Raw genomic sequence first — 10,106 nt, 5'->3', positions numbered from 1 at the left:
CAGACTGCATGTGAGGTGCAGATACTGCAAGGGAAGGCAGACGCTGCATGTGAAGTGCAGACTCTGCATGTGAGGTGCAGATACTGCATGTGAGGTGCAGACATTGCATGTGAGGTGCAGATACTGCATGGGAAGGGCAGACGCTGCATGTGAGGTGCAGACCCTGCATGTGAGGTGCAGACCCTGCATGTGAGGTGCAGACACTGTATGGGAAGGGCAGACGCTGCATGTGAGGTGCAGACCCTGCATGTGAGGCTCTAGGGGGCTTTGCACTGGCACCTGAGCTCCTGCATGCCACAGAGAGCAGTGTGCCAGGATGTCCATTCCAACGTCCTCAAGTGCACGTCTGACGTCACTGCTTCTAGGACGCCGGACTCGTCCTATTTCTGTTTCTATGACGCCTGTGAGCGTCGCTGCAGCTGCGCGTCAGCGTGACTGTCTCTTGTCCTTTGTCAGTGTCTACGCCCCGCAGGTCAGCCTGACGTCACGGACCCTCCTCTGTTTCCGCGCTCGGTTGCTGCTGTTGTCAGATTCAGAGCCTTCGCTGCCGCTGTTGGGGAGGACGCTGAGCGCGAGACGCCGCCGCCCGGACGTAGTGAGCGCGAGCTGCCCCGACGCAGACGACGCGTGCGGCTGCTGTTGTCAGAGCCTTCGCAGCAGCTGAGGACGCTGAGCGCGAGCTGCACCGACGCAGACGGCGCGACCCGCCGGATCCCGTGCGCGAGCCCCCCTCCCCGCGAGCCAGTGACCCGGATGGACGCTGCCCGCGGGCTGTGATGGGGCCGAGCTGTGCTGGACAGAGCTAGAGACCGGAGCCCCCGCCGAGACGAAGCGCGAGCCCAGCCGGTGAGAGGGGGGTGGGGCCTGTCAGTGACCCTGGTGCTTTTCAAGCAGTCCAATGCTCACCGTCCCGGTGCATTCTGGGACATGTAGTTTTGTTTATAATGTTCGATGTGTAAGTGGATGCAGGTGTCATCGGCGGGGGAAGGGGAGTGAGCTCCTGGGGAGGTTGTCAGTGGTAGGAGTGAGCTCCTGAGGGGGGGGGGGGGGGTTTCTCAGTGACCCTGGGTCTTTTCAAGCAGTCCTCTACTCACCGTCCTGGTGCATTCTGGGACTTGTAGTTTTGTTTATAATCGATGCGTGGGGGAGTGAGCTCCTGGGGAGGTGTCGGTTAGCTCCTGGGGGTGTCAGTGGTAGGAGTGAGCTCCTGGGGGCGGGCGGGGGGGGGGGACTGCCAGTGACCCTGGGGCTTTTCAAGCAGTCCTCTGCTCACCGTTCCGGTGCATTCTGGGAGCTTTGTTTATAATGTTCGGTGGGTGGACGCAGGTTTCATCGGTGAGGGGGAGTGAGCTCGGGGGGGGGGGTCAGTGGTGGGAGTGAGCTGCATCAAGAGGGGATGGGAGGCTCCTGTGGGGAGGTCAGTGGTGGAAGTGAGTTCGACTGGGGTGGGGGTGGGGGGGGGGGCAGTAGCAGGAGCGAGATTCTTTCGTTGAGGTATTTGGGTCCGATGTTGGTGAGTAGCTTGAAGGTTACTCTCTTCTTGACGTGACGCCAGTGGAGGTCTCGCAGGTGCTGGGTCATGTGCTTGTGTCGTGGGGCTCCGAGAATGAGTCTGGCTGCGGTGTTATGGATGGTTTGGAGCTTGTGTAGCAGGGTTCTGTTTGTTCCGGTGTAGAGGGTGTTTCTGTAGTCTAATCTGCTGGTTATGGGTGCGTGGGTGACGGTTTTTCTGGCTTCGGATGGGATCCACTTCAAGGTCTTGTGGAGGGAGTTGAATTAGATGGAGGCAACGGCGTTTACCTGGCGAGTCATGGTGAGGTAAGAGTCTAGAATGATGCCGAGGTTCCGGGCGTGGTCAGTTAGGGTGGGTGGGTTTCCGAGGGCAGAGCGCCACCAGAAGCTGTCCCACTTGGTGAGGGAGTGTCCAAGGACCTCTGTCTAATCTGAGTTGAGCTTTAGGCAGCTGCTGCTCATCCAAGCTGCGACGTCTTTAATTTCTTCCTGGAAGCTGAGTTTTGTGTTTTTGGGGTTCTTTGTGAGGGAGAGGATGAGCTGCGTGTCGTCAGCGTAGGATACTATGCTGAGCCCGTGCTGTCTTGACAGTGGTGGCGAGGGGGGCCATTAAGATGTTGAAGAGCGTGGGGCTGAGGATCCTTGGGGTACTCCACAGGCGATCTCTGTGGGTTCGGAGAGGAAAGGTGGGTATCTGATATTTTGTGTTCTGCTGGTGAGAACGGAGCAGATCCAGTCAAGGGCGAGTCCTTGTATGCCAGCGTCGTGGAGTCTGGTTGCAAGAGTGGGGTGGGAGATGGTGTCGAAGGCAGCAGAGAGATCTAGCAGGATGAGGGCCGCGGTGTGTCCCTGGTCGAGTAGCATGCGGATGTCGTCGGTGGCGGCGAGGAGGGCAGTCTCGGTTCTGTGGTTGCTGCGGAATGCGAACTCGGAGGCGTAGAGTATGGTGTTTTCTTCAATGAAGGTGGTCAGCTGGGCGTTGACGAATTTCTCAGTGACCTTGGCTGCGAAGGGAAGGATAGAGTTGGGCCGCTAATTTTTCAGCCCTGTTGGGTCAACCGAGGGTTTCTTGAGGAGGAGCTTGACCTCAGCCTGCTTTCAGTTGTCAGGAAAGATTCCGGATTTGAAGGAGGCATTGATGGTGTGGCGTATTTGGGGCGCGGTGGCGGCTCTGTGGAAGATGTGTGGTGGGCAGGAGTCTGTGGGGGCTTCGGAGTTTGTGATTTTCATGGTCGTGGTGGTTTCTTCGGTGGTGACCGGTATCGTAGTGGTGGTGGGTTGGCTTTCATTGCTGGAGGGGTGGGTGGTTTCTGGAATCTGTTCGCTAAAATTGTCGTAGAGGGCCTTGATCTTTCGATGGAAGTAGGAGCTGAGCTTGTTACAGAGGTCCTGGGAGGGAGTGACGTCGGTGGCTTCGCTGGGGGTTTGGTGAACTGCTGGATGATATTGAACAGTTCCTTTGCTTTTGTGCGGTGGTGGTGCTGAAGAAGTGTACGCAGTGGCAACAAGAGGGGGGAGGGAGTACGTGGGGTGTGTCAGTGGTAGGAGTGAGCTGCATTAGGAGGGGATATGGAGCTCCTGGAGGAGGGGGATGTCAGTGCTGGGAGTGTGCTGCATTGGGGGGATGTCAGTGGTGGGAGTGTGCTGCATCGGGGGGTGGATGTCAGTGGTGGGAGTGTGCTGCATCGAGGGGTGAATGTCACTGGTGGGAGTGTGCTGCATCGGGGGGATGTCAGCGGTGGGAGTGTGCTGCATCGGGGGGGATGTCAGCGGTGGGAGTGTGCTGCATCGGGGGGATGTCAGCGGTGGGAGTGTGCTGCATCGGGGGGGATGTCAGCGGTGGGAGTGTGCTGCATCGGGGGGGATGTCAGCGGTGGGAGTGTGCTGCATCGGGGGGGATGTCAGCGGTGGGAGTGTGCTGCATCGGGGGGGATGTCAGCGGTGGGAGTGTGCTGCATCGGGGGGGATGTCAGCGGTGGGAGTGTGCTGCATCGGGGGGGATGTCAGCGGTGGGAGTGTGCTGCATCGGGGGGGATGTCAGCGGTGGGAGTGTGCTGCATCGGGGGGGATGTCAGCGGTGGGAGTGTGCTGCATCGGGGGGGATGTCAGCGGTGGGAGTGTGCTGCATCGGGGGGGATGTCAGCGGTGGGAGTGTGCTGCATCGGGGGGGATGTCAGCGGTGGGAGTGTGCTGCATCGGGGGGGATGTCAGCGGTGGGAGTGTGCTGCATCGGGGGGGATGTCAGCGGTGGGAGTGTGCTGCATCGGGGGGGATGTCAGCGGTGGGAGTGTGCTGCATCGGGGGGGATGTCAGCGGTGGGAGTGTGCTGCATCGGGGGGGATGTCAGCGGTGGGAGTGTGCTGCATCGGGGGGGATGTCAGCGGTGGGAGTGTGCTGCATCGGGATCGGGGGGGATGTCAGCGGTGGGAGTGTGCTGCATCGGGATCGGGGTGGATGTCAGCGGTGGGAGTGTGCTGCATCGGGATCGGGGTGGATGTCAGCGGTGGGAGTGTGCTGCATCGGGATCGGGGTGGATGTCAGCGGTGGGAGTGTGCTGCATCGAGGGGTGGATGTCAGCGGTGGGAGTGTGCTGCATCGAGGGGTGGATGTCAGCGGTGGGAGTGTGCTGCATCGAGGGGTGGATGTCGGCGGTGGGGAGTGTGCTGCATAGGGGTGGATGTCGGTGGTGGGAGTGTGCTGCAGCGGGGGGGATGTTAGTGGTGGGAGTGAGGCGGGATTGTCAGTGGTGGGAGTGAGCTGCTTCGAGGGGATGTCAGTGGTGCGACTGAGCTGCATGGGGGATGGCTCTGTATTAGGGAGGTTGAATCACAGTTAATTTTTTTATTTAATGTGAATTAACAGTAATTAAAAACATAACTATATTAAGGTTTAAGGATCTTAGAGCCACATACACGTCTTCCTTGCACTTTGTATCAACTTGTAAAGTTTGTATTAATCAAAGACAAAATGACCTTGTGAAGATTGTCCCATGCAAGCCAAGGGCTCCTACTTTGTCCAGGTGCGTTTACTCTGTAACTCATTGTGTTGTCACTAGTGAAGCCGCCAGTGCTGCCCCCCCCCTCCCACCCCGAGTGGACCATAGAGCGGGATCCAGACACTCCTGGGTGTTATCTAAGAGGAGCCCTGCACCTCACCCGTGAGACCTGCTGTGCCTAGAAACCTTAGGTGGTTCAAGTCTACTCTGAAGTCCTGAATCTAAATAGAACAGCCTCTAATCGTGTAGAAATGCTGAGCGTGGTTGGAGTGCTTCAATGGAATGCTGCCATCAATCTTAGGAAAAAACATGAACTGTTTACGTTAGTTTTTAGACGTATTTTACTCCTTGGAGTACTCTTATTCAACAGCTTCCAAGCAACATACATTAAACTCATTGATGCTTTTGCTAACACGTGGCTACAGACAATTTAGATCCTTGCTGCAGAAGATATCCCTTATAAGCAGTGTTTTCTCAGTCAGGGGTTTGTAAAGTGCAGCTACTCGCCCGCAAGGGTCTCAAGTCGCTAACTGGGGGGGGGGGAGGGGGCAGGCTCCTTAGCATCCTTGGGTCATCCGAAGAGCAAGGTCTTGAGGTCTTTCCTTATCTGGGGCAGTGCGGGTTTTGGTTGGAGGCAGAGGGGGAGGTCCTTCCAGGCCTTGGCTGTGAGGTAGGAGAAGGACTACCCTCCTGTTCTGGTCTTGTAGATGCGTAGGATGGTGGCCATAGAGGTCGGCTGATCAGGGGTGTCTCATGGGTGCGTGGGTTCGCTCACATAATGAACTAGTTGTGTTATGTCTAGTGCTAACAGTGACATAAAACCTGCCTCAAATCTCGTAACAGTGAGGATTGAAAATTGTAAATTAATTTAGCAATGAAACAATGGAAACATTTTTGAAGATGTATTAATATTTTAGAAGGGAAAACAATTGCACCGTAAAAAACACAGGGGAGCAAATGTAGTGTTTGTCACTGTGATGGAAGTCTTGCATATCCACAATATATTTTGGAGAAATGATTGATTACATCGCAGACAGACGCACCTGGTGGCAAAGTTACTAACATGTTACTGCCACTTTGGTTTATCGATTGCAACACCTTAGTAAGAGTATTAGAAACATGTTCACTAGGAGAAAGTCGATAACCTATTAAAAATGCTGGTTTAGAATGCCACGAGAGACAGAGTTTTTGCTAAGCTACTCTTGCGTCTGTTGGTCTTGTCATATTCTTAAACGTGTTGAAGTGTTTCTGGGCTTCAGGTTTGGTTGCTTGGTGATTGTCTTTGGCGCTTCAGGTTGGTATGTTTGCTTCGCTCTCTCCAAGGCTGCACCTCTCGGGTCACAAATAATGCCGGGTGTTTCTCTTTTCTGAGTAACTTGTTTTACCAATCAGTTTTCATAAATCACATGTGAAACACATTCCATAATGGGACGCAATACTTGTACTTTTACTGTGGGCCCTCAATAAAATACATTTCGAAAACATTCTGCAATATTAGAAATAAGAATCCATGTTCTGGACCTTGTCAGAATGAAGGGTGAAACACTACAATACAGTTTCGGATCACAAGCAATGTGGTGCATTTTACAGCTGACTTCTGTTAGTTATGCTTTCCCAGTTCTGTTCTGGGGGCGGGTGGGGGGGCAGGTCTTGAATCTGCTCCTGAAGGTGTGCAGGGTGGGGGAGCATCTGATTTTGACAGGGTGCTCGTTCCAGGTTTTGGCCGCGACGTAGGAGAAAGCTCTTCTGCCTGCTCTGGTTCTGCGGATGCATGGGGTCTCTGCCAGGATGAGGTCGGCGGAGCGGAGGTTCCTTTTGGGTGCCTCTTTTGTTGAGGTATTCGGGTCCGATGTGGAGGGATTTGTAGGCGTGGGTGAGAAGCTTGAATGTTGCTCTTCTCTATGAGGAGCCAGTGGAGGTCTCGTAGGTGCTGGGACATGTGCTCGTGTCGTGGGGTTCCGAGGAAGAGTCTGGCTGCGGTGTTCTGGATAGTTTGAAGCTTGTGTAGCAGGGTTTTGTTGATTCCGGCGTAGAGGGCGTTACCGTAGTCTAGTCTGCTGGTTATGAGTGCTTACTTTTTTATTGCATTGACCGCATGTAAGCCCGCGCCCCCCCCAACCCCCTTGCTGAGGTTTCAGGTACAAACCCAAGACGCTCACCACAAGATACAGCCCCTCAGATAACGCAAGCTTGAGACTGAAAGAGTTGATTTTGAACCGAGTCCAGTTGAGGGGAGACCTTGAGGCAGGGGCTGGGGTGATGCGGGAAGGGGGTGTGGTGTCATCTGCTGTCTTCGAAGATGGGGAGCCAGACTTGAGTCCTGGCGCTGGCTGAGTATCCTGTGATTCTGGGCAAATCGCGTAATCTCCCTGTGAGTATAAACAATGCATGTGACTTTGTGTAAGGAAATCGGTCATGCAAAGCGCCCCAATACCTCTAGATGGAAAAAGTGAAAAAGATTAGTCTGACCTTTGTACTGGAGAGCTCTCAAAGTGCAGCACCTTTGGGATGTGGCCGTGACGCTGCACACCTCAAAGACTCCATCTTCGCCCCAGAAGAAGGGCTCAGGGGCAAGCTGCGATGCGCCCATTCCATTCAAGAAACATTCACTCCTTGGCCTCAACCACCCACACTAAACCTGCGGATTTCCACCTCTAGCACCAGCGACACTTTAAACTCGGCGTTCTCTGTCAAGCTGTGCTCCCTCGCTCCCTTGTATTGTACAATGCATAGCTTTTCATCTCTCACGGCAGGGCGCCATAGCGTGTTATTCACTTTCTCATTCATCCTATCTCCCCCACTCCCTTTGTGGGCTCCTTGGGCTCGGCTCGTGCTCTGTAAATGTGAGAAACAAGCCCATGGTTGTCAGTTACACAGTGATGACATGTCAGTCTCTTATGTGCGAGCCGAGATTAACATATTTGGTGAAAGGAAGAAATAAATGGGTTGGGGGAGGGAGATTAAGCAATTCAATTCGACAACTATTTTCAGACAGGTTCAGAAAACGTATGCCATTGAACTTCCTTCTCAGAACCACCCCCCCCTCCTTCACTTCACCCCCCTCCTTCACTTCACTTCACCCCCGCCCCCACAACCATCAACAGCTGACATAATATCGGGTAAATAAATGGCTGGGCAAATTAAATGGAAAGATAGAAACGGATGTAAGGACCGCACGACAAAGGATTTAGGTGTGCAATTCAATATTCAAGGACCACATTCGACAGTAACAAGCATTTGCAATGCAATAGGTCTTGCAGTTGTGAGAGTTTGAGCTATTGGCATTGTATATGGCAATGCCTTTTATTTACGTGTTGGTTTTTAAAACATAAATAAAAGGCATTATTATTTACAATGCCAATAGCTTAAACTCTCGCAAATGCGAGACCTATTGCATTGCAAATGCTTGTTTTGCACTGAGACCCGAATTTGATTGGGCTGGATTCTTTGCTGCTATATTTAAATAGTGCTAATTTTGCACAAATGTGTTTGCACAAGGGCCCATCAAGTATGGGACCAAATCGTTGTTGCTAAAGGCACTAAGCAATATGTCTCAACCATGTTTGTACAGAGGGGGAGGAAATGTAAAAATGATTTGCATTATGTCGTAGGCATAGTGGATATCTAAATCCGCTTGATAACGTTGGAAAAATGAATGAAAAATGAATGAATGGGCGAAGTGGTGGAAATGAAAGTCTCTGTAAAAATATTTCTTGGCAGATTGTATACCAAGGAGGCTACGGATTATGTTGGCACCAAGTTTTGAAAATCCAAACCCTCTTCTACTTGAATTGGCAGAAAGTAATCTGGGAGCATTCAAAAGGGTGGTTCAAATCCTGGTCAAATATGCGATAAGAGATTGTGAACACACACAGAAGGAAATTGAAATACTCAATAGTGACCTGGAGAAATCAGAACAGAGTTTATTATGAAACATCTAGAATGACAGGAGGTATTGGAACCTAGTTAAACTTTAAAACTACTATCCAATTGTAATACGCAATGCGACAAGAGCGGATATATTGTCATTTGGCCAAGGTCTGAATATATGTTGGAGGCATACTAACAATTGGACGTTATACAATGCTATAAGAGAAGTAACATGCAAACTGTTAGATCAATATATAATTAATTCTACTCAAAATTGGCCTCATGGAAAAAAAATGGTTTATTGAATGTTGACGAATACAGATTGCTATGTACTAAACATCCGATAATACCTGTGATGTACTTCATCCCAAAAGGTCATAGAAACGTAGCTTCACCACTGGGCAGGCCACTCATCTCTGCTACGAACAGCCTACTGGAAAGTACGTCTCTATATGAGGTCTTATTTCTACATGATTATGTACATAACTTACTGTCTTTTGTCCCGGATGCCGGAGACTTTTTGAAAAGAATATGATGTACCTTGGAGTCAGGATTATTTGTTTATGACTCTGGATGTAACCTCTTTACACGCAAGTATAAATGACCAAGATGGTCTTAAAGCAGTAGAACATTTCCTTAAGAGCAGACCTCTAAAATTATATGAACATAGCAAGATGTTTATTTGCATGATACAATATTGTTGAGAGAACAATTTTGTCCGGTTCAACAAAGACATTTCATCAGATTCGTGGGGTTGCCATGGGGGCTTGCTTCACCCCCAGTTACGCGTGCCTACATATGGGCTGGTGGGAGGAGCAGGTTCTCATGGTTGACCACAATCAGAGTTGGGATAGCCATGTAATCTGTTGGCTCCGCTGTATTGACTATTTGTTTATAATATGGAAGATCACAAAGGAGACTGTGGAGAACTTTGTAGCCAGGATGAATTGCAATTCATCTAACCTTAAGGTTATATCACAAACGAGCACACAAACGGTTGCTCACAAAATTGAATCACGATTTACACAGCAAAATGGGTAACTTGGTGCTCCATGCCAGTAGCTTCCATTCTCTACATTTAATTAACAGCATGCTGTGTGGTGAAATGCGTAGGTTAAAAAGAATTTGTAGCTGTGAGGAAGATTTAAAAACGGCCCAACTTGACTCTTAAAAAAAAAAAAAAGATTTCTATCCAGTGGAGTTTTTAGCCATGCAATTGATCAGGCTATATTAAAAACAGAGAAGAAAAGTAGTGAAAGTTTGTTTGGAAGGAGAACTAGCTGTGAACAGAACGATGGCAACCCAAAAACAACGGAAGGGTTGTTTTGACTTTTAGTAAACTGGACCTGCAATTAAGAGCTATACTTGGGAAAATATGGCTGTTAATTCTGAGTGACCCTGTTACTTGTTCCAAACTCACTAAGAAACCAGTTATCCCTTTTAGAAGAGCCATATCCATGAGCAATGCCCTGGTCAAAAGTAGTTCAGAAATTACAGAGGCAGGAAATTGGTTAACGTCTACGAAAGGATTTTTTAAGTGCAACTTGTGTAGAGCTTATCAATTTGGCCTAAATATGATGCAGATTCGCACTCCATTCCACGACAGGCCTGTTAAAATTGACAAAGTCTTTACTTGTTAAACTGAATGTGCTATGTATGTCTTTGAAAGTACATGCTGGTGTGTTTTACTGGGCGTACCAAATTGCAGGTCCACAAACGGACACTTCAG

The 10,106-nt window shown here is 50.6% G+C and overlaps 1 protein-coding gene across 3 annotated transcripts in view; it reads left to right on the top strand.

Annotated features, from left to right (window-relative positions):
• The first annotated feature begins 475 nt into the window (after window positions 1-475).
• The window catches only part of FAM13B (family with sequence similarity 13 member B), a 446,070-nt gene continuing 436,439 nt past the window's right edge, over window positions 476-10,106 (top strand). For 2 of the 3 annotated variants that reach the window (XM_085630304.1, XM_085630305.1), the window contains exon 1: window positions 501-846. The gene's annotated coding sequence lies outside the window, so the exon portion shown is untranslated. Of the gene's footprint in view, window positions 847-10,106 lie in introns of all 3 variants that reach the window. The other variant, XM_085630302.1, reaches the window with a different exon arrangement.

This window comes from Triturus cristatus, chromosome 10 (genome assembly GCF_964204655.1).
Source record: "Triturus cristatus chromosome 10, aTriCri1.1, whole genome shotgun sequence".
NCBI lineage: Eukaryota > Metazoa > Chordata > Amphibia > Caudata > Salamandridae > Triturus > Triturus cristatus.
This window is presented reverse-complemented; position numbering and strand designations above follow the sequence as displayed.